The sequence below is a fragment of the Cucurbita pepo genome, chromosome 9 (assembly GCF_057944985.1).
Source record: "Cucurbita pepo subsp. pepo isolate OVF chromosome 9, ASM5794498v1, whole genome shotgun sequence".
NCBI lineage: Eukaryota > Viridiplantae > Streptophyta > Magnoliopsida > Cucurbitales > Cucurbitaceae > Cucurbita > Cucurbita pepo.
Genome location: NC_141806.1, coordinates 3,780,082 through 3,790,657, shown reverse-complemented (window position 1 = coordinate 3,790,657; position 10,576 = coordinate 3,780,082). Strand labels below are relative to the sequence as shown.

The 10,576-nt window shown below is 35.6% G+C and overlaps 1 pseudogene across 1 annotated transcript; it reads right to left on the bottom strand.

Moving 5' to 3' along the window:
* Positions 1-5,446: 5,446 nt before the first annotated feature.
* LOC147791025 (cytochrome P450 71B34 pseudogene) lies at positions 5,447-7,175 on the bottom strand (annotated as a pseudogene). Its single transcript, XR_015422497.1, has 2 exons — positions 6,276-7,175; positions 5,447-6,082 (listed from the first exon to the last, which is right to left on the bottom strand). The product of XR_015422497.1 is annotated as a cytochrome P450 71B34 pseudogene (transcript).
* Between the last annotated feature and the right edge of the window lie 3,401 nt (positions 7,176-10,576).

Genomic DNA, 10,576 nt, shown 5'->3' with positions numbered 1-10,576 from the left:
CATAATGCTGTGATAATCACTAGGAAAGGGGTTCGAGAGGTGTGCAAACGGACTGTTGGGACCATACTCGCATGTGAGAGTCGTGCACATTTTTCTCTCTTTTTATTTATTTATTTATTTCATTAGTATTTTCTTATATATATTAACAAAGAGTTTAAGCATTAATATATTACATATAAAAATACCCATTAATAGTCTAAGCCATAAAACTACTCATGGATGGTATAAAATCGGTACAAGTTCGAGAGGCAACTTTTTGTGGACGTTAAGACTCACACCCGAATTCTCTTCCATGTCCAAGTCCTCCTCCTTCATCCCATTGGGCAACTTCCAATCAAAATGGTACAAAAGATTTGCTAAAGCCAACTCCACAATTTTCACCCCATATTCAATCCCGGGCATATCCTTCGACCAGCCCCAAACGGCAAGAATTCAAAATGTTGTCCTTTGTAATCAATCGAGCTCTCTACAAATCTCTCTGGAAGGAACTTTTCTGGGTCTTTCCAATATGTGGGGTCTCGCCCAATTGCCCAAATATTTACTTGAACCATTGTCTCCTTCAATTTTGAAATGAGAAATGGTTTCTCTTGGAACGAGAAGAGGTGCTGGTGGATGTAATCTCATTGTCTCTTTCACAATCATTTTCAGATATGGAAGTTCTTCTAAGTCTCTTTCTGTTACCTTTCCCTCGTTTCCAACATGATTTCTGATTTCTTCTTGAGCTTTCTTCATCAATGTTGGGTTCTTCGCGAGTTCTGCCATTGCCTAGACTAATATAATTGAACTTGTATCTATTCCTGCTAAAAATATGTTCTGTTGATGCACATCATACAATAAAAAAATGTGAGAAGGGTGCGAGAGAAATGAAGAAAGGCATGACACATAGAGACAAAAGAAAAAAGGTTCCGCTCAAAAACTTATTAACCTAGATTGGAAGTTTAGTAAATTAAACTAAAAATTTAGTGGAAAACCATTAAAGATTTAGGATAGAAGTTGCTTACAAAAGAATAGTTTTGATGCACATCAATAATATCATCTGGTTCTGGTTTAGGCCTCTCAAGATAAAGGTGTTCATCAATCACTTCTTAAAATAGAGCATGGATCTCATTAGAAACCCTCTCATGTTTAGCTTCTTGTCCATTGAACCAATCAATAGCCTTACCTACAAAAGAAATAGGAAGGAACTCATAAGCACTATAGCTTCCCAACAATACCACACGTTCATTCACAAGCTCATAAAATCCATTCCCTTCAAACGGTTTCCCAAAAGCAATTCTAAAAGTAACACTAGTAGTGAGAGTAGTAGACTTAGTAAGATCAACAACAACTCCACATGAAGCTGATTGTGAAATCGATTCAATCAGCAAACCAACTTCTTTCTCTCTAATGGGTTCGTAAGATAACACCCTCTTCATATTGAAAAGCTCAAGCATGCAAATTTTGCGTATCTCTCGCCAGTAATCACTATAAGGTAAAAAGGCAATGTCAAGAAAATTCTAAGTGAGTTTTTTGACTGATTTAGTTTGTGGTCTACTGCAACTTTGAAGATCATGGGTTTTCATGAGGGCACGAGCTGTCTCGACTGAGGATACGATAGTGGTTTCTACACCACCAAGGCTAAGGCTGATAATGGGACCGTAACAAGAGGAAAATGAAGGAAAGACATTCGAATTTAGAAAGAGTTAAAAAACAAGAGGAAAATTTTTTCGAATAAAAAATGATCATTCTTGTCGAATTAAATAGACGTAAAACAAAACATTAATTGTTTCAATTCTCATTTTCATATATTATTTGAATAAAACCAATGAAATAATTGTTGGGTTTTATGTTCTAAAACTCATAGTTTGTAAACAAAAACATATTCTATTTTCAATAAAGTTATTATTGTTATTTATTTAGTAAAGATTGTTATTGATTAAAGTGAACTTTACGATCATTAATCTAAATCCAATAAACTAAGAACACTCTGGCTAGTATGATTACTTGAACTATATGGAGAGACATAAGAGTGGATCAAGTTCAAGTATATAGTCAAAATGATCTATAGTATAAGGATAAGGCTGAGTACCTTATTCTGGGGACACTATGGATGCGGCCCACTTTTGTATAGGATATAAACAATGTGATCACTAAATTGTACATGTGGAGACATGTGAGTGGGGGCGTCCTATGCAATGAGTATTGCATAAGATCGGACCATGAAGAAAACCACTCTCACTTTATAATGTCGTTTACTGTTGAGACTGATTTTCTTTTCATTCGATAACCTAGGTAACTCGATTTTAATCCTGAGCTAACCATGAACTCCTGTTTATTCAGAATTATCCTTAGATTTGCATGGGTGAGGGTGGCTCTAGTTCGCCGACTCAATAGGCCTCCCATTTCAGGGGTAAGACTGGGTGAATGGCTGGGGACGTGGGGTGCAAGATGGAATTCACTCCTACCCACTTTTAGGGATAGAAGAAAGGTAGTTCCCTTAATCACTGACTCCAGGTCTTGAACAAGGGGCCCCACCCTCTCATTGGCCTGAGAGGGATTCGGTTTACTAGTTGGACCACAAACCAATTGTTCATTAGAGGATCAGTGAGACATAAGGAACAAGAAGTAACTTTAGGGGTAAAACGGTAAATTGACCCAGCTCTAGTTACGAACAACCTGTGAAGGATCGACTTACTAATCATGGTTATATCAAATGGACAGAAATATATCTATAGTGAGGGGAGTGCAACTACTAGGCTATAGTGGAGTGTCCTAGTAGTTAACGAATGTTGGTTAACAAGGTTAATGAGTTTAGCCGGTTAATATTGGATCGTTGGAGCCCATGATCTATAGGTCCATTAGGTCCCTCTGCTAGCTCATATCGAACTAAACCATAGAACAGTGTGACAAGTGAGTTCGAAGTGTTCGAATTCAAATTAGGGAATATGCGCTACATATATACGATATATTTAACCACATTTTTGTTTTATTTACGAATTAGACAAAAGGAGAGAATCGGAGATATTTAAATAAGATTTAAATATCTTAATCAATTATGTGTCGGAATTGATTGGGATTGGCATTTGAATTAATATTAAATATTAATTAAATAGTTTAATTAATCATTTAATGTTACTTTAATTTAAAATTCATTATTCAAATTAATTGTTGAATTAAAATGAAGAAAGTCAAAATGTTGACTTCATTTAATGGAAAAATCCATGTTAGTGGAATTTTGAGGTGTCAAAATTTGGTTTAACCAAACTTCCATGTTTGCCAAATAAACCCCACAAGTTTGAGTGGAATTTTGAGTGTCAAAATTTGGTTAACTCAAACATGCATGCTTGCCACATAATCCCAAACATTTGAGTGAAATTTTAAGTGTCAAAATTTGGTGATCTCAAATTTGCATGAACATGCAAACATTGCTCTTTAAATAGAGTGATCATTGTACATGGAAGGTCTTCTTTTTGGTGGAAAACCTTGAGAAAAACCTCTCACAAACATCTCTTCACATATACAAAATCCCTTCCAAGTTTAGTCACTCACCGAATTCCACAATCCCGTTCTAAGGCCGGAGGATAGTGGAGAAGACACTAGTGGTGGTTCGAAACTGGTTCGTGAGGAAAAAGAAGTTTGAACTACAAAAGGTTAGTATCTAAACTAATTAAGTTTTAATACTTATGAACATGCTAGTTATATACTATAATTAATGTTCTTAAAGTGCCTAAGATCCAAATTGCTTCCGCATGTGTTATATTAACACCATCAATAATTTCAATTTTTTAATGGTTGTCTTTAAAAATGGTAGATGAAAAAATTATTTTGAAAAAAAACTTGATAGTCTATAGAAGTCCTCTTGATATTATTTTGACTATAGCATAAAGAATTATTCCAAAAAATGAAATTCCACTCCATAAAAGCAAGAAGCTATCATCTCTCACAATCAAAAATAAAAATTGAAATTTAATTTTTCTTTAATAATTTCTGTATTTTAAATTTTTTATTCGTGTGGACACATTTGTTTAGCCTTGTGGTAGATTTCCATAGACCTAGTTAATTAGGTCTAGTCCTATCCAACCGAGAATTTTGATTGCTAAGTGGTACACATGGAGCAAAAGAATGATAAAAGTTGCAATAGAACAGACTAATAAACGAAAAAAAAATCATCTTCAATGATTTTCGTCTCAACGTATAACGTATTTGATTTCGAAAGTAGTCCATACCTACCTGTTCTTTCATTTTCTGTTACATCATTCTTCCATTCTGATGCATTGCATGGTACACTTTCAATCTTTTGATACTCGAAGTTAGGGTGTGTCAGATCAAATCTCTCAAACGAAGTGAAATGATAGAAAGGAAAATCATTGAGAATTTTTTTTTTATTTTTTTTTAATTAAGTCATCCAAATGCTTAAATTTAACGTCAATCTGTGTGGATGGAAATAAATTATCGATGACCCATCAACACAAACTAGCTAAGCTAGTACATAATAACGTTCTTTCCGTTAGTATAGTATAAAATTATATGCAATAAGGTCGAGTTTTAATAACTTTAAGAATGTCAGAATATCATCCACAAATTTTATTTCTAGTTCGCTGGATTACCGCAACATAATCACTCAATTTTATCTAAATAAATAAATAAAAAATAAATGAGACCAAATTAAAATAGCACAGATATTAAATGTTAAGTAGATTAACTAAACTTTTAACATTTTTATTAAAAAAAAAAATCAATAGCAAATTTATTTTTTAACTATTTAAAACAATTTAAGAATATTATTGAAAATATATATATATATATATTTTTTTTTTGTTTTAATTCAACCAACACATTCCTAAAATTTCTATATATAGAGAGAATTAAACATTAAAAGTAAGAAGGCCGTGTATAAACTTAAACTCTTCGAATTGAAATACCACTGTCCTATGCATAATTTTTACTTGTGATGTCGTTGAGTGTCTTGCCTTTACGTGAAAAATATGAGCAGCCCATGACTTAGTATTTTAACAAATACTAAGTAAGTGACCCTACTATTTGGGTGAGGGAATGCAAAACACTTGCAACTCAAGATTAAAGTGACCGTACTATTTAGGTTAAGGAATGCAAACACTTGCAACTCATGATTAGGAAGATATCATTAAAATCATTATAGAGGTAGTCTCCAGTCTAGACAAAATTGAATGTATAGTACTTCCCTACGCACGACCCATATGTGCGAGCATTAGTCCACCAGCTCACATATTGAGTCATATCATCATCATGCATCTTATATCATCATGTCATCATGCATCGTCGTTATCATGTTATCATATCATCATATAACATCATCATAATATAACATCACATCATACTAGCTCACATCATCATCATGACAATATATAAGCATAAATGAAACGTGCAAGAGTCAGTGACCTCGTGTCGTCATACATAAGAAAGGTCTTGAACTTTACAATTAGAGTACTCCACTTCAAACTTAATACTCATGGATGATATAAAGTTGGTACAAGTTTGAGAGGCAACTTTTTGTGGAGGGTGAGACTCAAACCAGAATTCTCTTCCATGTCCAAGTCCTGCTCCTTCATCCCATTTGGCAGCTTCCAATCAAAATGGTACAAAAGATTCGCTAAAGCCAACTCCACAATTTTCACCCCCATATTCAATCCTGGGCACATCCTCCGACCACCCCAAATGGCAAAAACTCAAAATGTTGTCCTTTGTAATCAATTGAGCTTTCTACAAATCTCTCTGGAAGGAAGTCTTCTGGGTGTTTCCAATATGTAGGGTCTCGTCCAATTGCCCAAACGTTCACTTGAACCATCGTTTTCGGGTGAAAATCATAGCCTTCAATTTTGAAATGGGAAATGGTTTCTCTTGGAATAAGAAGGGGTACCGGTGGATGTAGTCTTAGTGTCTCTTTCACTATCATTTTCAAATATGAAAGCTCTTCTAGGTCTGTCTCTCTTACCTTTCCTTGGTTTCCCACGTGATTTCTGATTTCTTCTTGAGCTTTGTTCATCAATTTCGGATTTTTCGTTAGTTCTGCCATTGCCCAAACTATAGCAACTGAACTAGTGGATAATCCTGCAAAAATTATGTTCTGTAGATGCACGTCATACAATAGAAAAATGTTAGAAGACTATGAGTTAATTAAGAAGGCACGACGATAGAGATAAAAGCCAAAAAGGCTCAATAACTTCTCAACAACTCGTTAATACGAAATTAAAAGTTTAAAAACTAAACTAAAACTTAAGCTTAAAAATCATTAAAGTTTAGGCATAGAAGTTGCTTACAAAAAGAATGGCTTTAATGCTTTCATGTGTAATGACAACATTGCAAGACTCAACTTGCTTTTTATTGATAGCCAATAGCACATCAATGATATCATATTGCTTTGGTTTAGGCCTCGCAGAATGAAGATGTTCATCAATTACCTCTTGGAACAGAACATTCATCTCATTAAAAACCCTCTCAAGTCTAGCTTTTCGGCCACTAAACCAATCAATTACCTTCCCCACAAAAGGAATAGGGAAAAACTCAGAAGCACCGTAGCTTCCCAACAGGACCTCAACTTCACTTGCAATTTCATTAAATCCATCCACTTTAAACAACTTCCCAAAAGCAATTCGAAAAATAACACCAGTAGTGAGAGCAATCGATTTCTGAGTAAGATCAACAGTAGCTTTACAAGAAGCTGATTGTGAAATTGATTCAATAAGCAAACCAACTTCTTGCTCTCTAATGGGTTCGTAAGATAACACCCTCTTCGTACTGAAAAGTTCAAGCATACAAATTTTCCGTATCTCTCGCCAATAATCACTGTAAGGCGAAAACCCAATATCAAGAAAATTGTAAGAGAGTTTTTTTGTAACATCGGTTTGTGGTCTGTTGCAGCTTTGAAAATCGTTGGTTTTCAAAAGGGCGCAAGCGGTCTCGGCAGAGGATATGATGATAGTTTCTATACGACATAGACTAAGGCTGATAATAGGACCGTAACGCTGAGAGAGGCGCCATAGGGATTTGTGTGGGAGCTTGCCAAGTTGGTGCAAGTTTCCTATGATTGGAAGCTTTGGAGGGCTGGGGGGAAAATTACCCTTCTTTCTATTTGCAGCTGCTTTCTCTTTGAGGATGATGAAAAGTAAAGAGAAGAAGAGGATGAGGGGAACCCAAGGAGGGAAATGAAGGAAAGACATTGGAAAAGATGAAAAAGATTATGAATAAAAATGATCATTCTTTTTTAGATTAAATAGACATAAAACAAAACGTCAACTATTACGATTCTCATTTTTGTATATTATTTGAATGAAAACAATAAAATATTTTCAAATTTTTAGTGGTCGTCTTAAAAAAACAGTAGATAAAAACATTATTTAAAAAGAAAATATATGGTCAATCGAAATAGTGTTTCAAACTAATTTTTCATATTTGCGTGGACAGATTTGTTTAGCCTTCTAGTAGATAATATATACGTTTATGAGTGAAATCAAATTTAGAAGCTATGATTTTCATAGATTTAGTTAATTAGGTCTAGTCCAATCCAACCGCATCCTAGAATTTCGATTGCTCAGCGGTTCTCATGGAGTAGCCTCTCCGAAAGAATGATACAAGCTGCAATAGATCAAACCAATAAACGACAATAATCATCTTCAATGACTTTTGTCTCGATGCATTTGGAAAGTGGTCCATCCATCTTTCATTTTCTATTACATGTTTTTTTTTTTTTTTTTATTCATTTTCGTGCATTGAATAGGATGTTTGAGTTACTCCTAATCTTTAATACCTCGAAATTCAAAGTGTGTCAGATCAAATATCTCAAAGGTAGTAAAATAATAGAAAGAAAAGTCATTATAAATTTAATACATTCTATTGCTTTTTCAAAAACTTAGATTTTCTAATTGATTTAATTTTACAAATGAGTTTTTAAAGGTTATAAATGTCTTAAAATTATTTTTAAAATATAAACAAACATAACTTAAAAAAAAAATTAAAAATGGGTAAAGTTAATTAAAAATTTTAATAAATTTTAGAGAGGTAGTTTCTCACAAAGACAATAATAACCTCTCCTAATCAACACACAATAATTTTGAAATATTCCATTCTTGTAGCAGCCACCGCTTTGGATCCTGCTCCTCTTCAATTTCTAGCCCATATTTTGGGTGTGTTATAGGGGAATATTTCCCGATAATGGAATACATGCATTAATAATCTATGATGATCTTAGTAAAGAGACGGTGGCATATCGACAAATGTCATTATTGTTACATCGACCACCAAATCGTGAGGCAAAAACGATGTTTTCTATTTACATTCCCGTCTCTTAGAAAGAGCCGTTAAACGATCGGACCAGACAGGTGCGATGTTTTCTATTTACATTCCCGTCTCTTAGAAAGAGCCGCTAAACGATCGGACCAGACAGGTGCACAAAATTTATGTTCTAAACTTTTGTTAGACGAACACGACTCTCCACAATGGTATTGTCCACTTTGAGCATAAGCTCTTGTGGCCTTGCTTTGGGTTCCCAAAAGGCCTCATACCAATGAAGATTCCTCACTTATAAACACATGATCATCCCTAAATGAGGGGATATGGGACTTCCATCATCCAACAAATTTAACATTTTTATTAAAAAAATATATTTTGGAAATTCCGAGAAGGACCCATACTTGTCGGCAAGGAACAAACGAAGATTTTGCCGTTTTACTTGGAATTAGGACACCATCTTGAAGGGAAAGGTTCAGGGAGGGAAGCGTGATTGACGAGTTTGTTGAGCCAATTTTTGAAAAGGATGACCCATAAACCACAACTAAAGAACTTAGAACCATGGGTAAGAATGTAACTTTCAGTCTCGAATTTCTACTCTAGGGTGAACAAAAACTTATGATTCTTGTTTGGTTAGATTCGTGCGGACATTTGGAACAAACTTTGTCTAGGAATTAATTGTTGAATTCAAGCTTGTTTGGTCACACACGACGTTTGTGTATGCATTTTCTATCGTGTGCGACACATTCACACGCATCTCATTGTCATCTTGGTTCCCAACAACACGATCCATACATCGTGATGTCGTCCAATGTCTTGGGATACATCGACCATCTTGGCTTGTTCGAATACATTCGTTGGAAACTGACCCATGTGTCGACCATCTCATCGGGGTATCTTGAACATCCATCCATCTGGTTCACTCGAGTATCGGACTCTCCTGTGACCATGCTAAACCATTTACGGCATACGTTTCAAATAGTGGGTGTATAATCCAACCTCTGACATATGGGCTGGGTCGCAATACCAGCATACCTATGTCGTCCGGTACTGTCGTTGAAAGACCCTTTTCAAAGAAAGACGTCCAAGATGCTTGTTCCATGACGTTCGCCCAGACTGACACACGCATGTGCCATAAGGTAGCTAGCTTAGGTCACAAGGCCTAGGGGTGAGAGCCAACACCATGCCTACCCCTACAGTACATTTTGAGACATTTTCAATCCGGAGTAGAGGTCATTTTAGTGAGTAGACACATGGTCTCATGCATAATCCATCGAGTATCTATTTCACACCAAATTTGGTGGACTTTCATCTTTCATACCGACGACTTAATTTATGAGCCACATGCTGAAACTGATATTCAAACCCCGACTTCTAAGGTTATGGCCCGGGGCCCTATCTGTCCCTCTTCGAGCTTGTCTTCAATACTCGTGTCGCCTCGTTCTCTCAAACTTCTTACATGCCTCGACTTAGCTTCAATGCACACTCTTGGTGTGTTGGATGATGCACCATCCTCCACGATTGCATCATTGCACTTTTTCAGTCTTGGCCCCTATGTGGCTAGATGGACGCCACTTGAGGGTTGCCTTTTGCCTGTCCTGTGTGTGGGTGTCACAACCTACTTTCTCCCAGTGAGGTTGTGACACTCTCCCACTTAATCTAACCATTGTCCTCGATGACTTTCTCGTGGGCACAAGCGTATCGTGGATTGTGACATTCTCCCCCACTTAATCTCGACATCTTTTCGATGATGACCTGAATATTGGACTAGCTACACACTTGACCTGCTTACTAGTTCGTACTTTCAGAATGAATACGATTTGGATCGATCCAAGTGGACCGTTTTCTACCTCTATCTATGCTTGATTTCCCGGTCCTTTTTCCCTCACTTGATGCTTGTGATATAGCCATGGTAGTTCCGATTTCTTCAGCAAGTTCAAAGATCTCTATGAGATGAATCTAACCAGCCAAGAGTTATGAAATTTCATAAGGAATGAACGGTCGTTGGAAGTTGCTAGGTTTTGGACAAACTTACCCTGTTTTCCCCAAATCATTTCTAATCAACCACTCACAACTTTTTCCCAGGTAAACAAAATTTTTTGTTTTATTCAGATTTACCTGAGGATAAAAATTACTCGAATTTATGTGAGGATGTAGCTTGTAGCTTAAAGAACAGAATCTTTATTTTCTTTCATCCTAATTTTGTTACAATTATTTATATTTTAGTTAGAAATTAAATACCAAAAACAATTTATGTGTTCTACTAAATCACATTATTAGTAGCCCCAAATCATTTAAATTGGCCAAAATACTGTGAACAAAATAAAAAATAAAA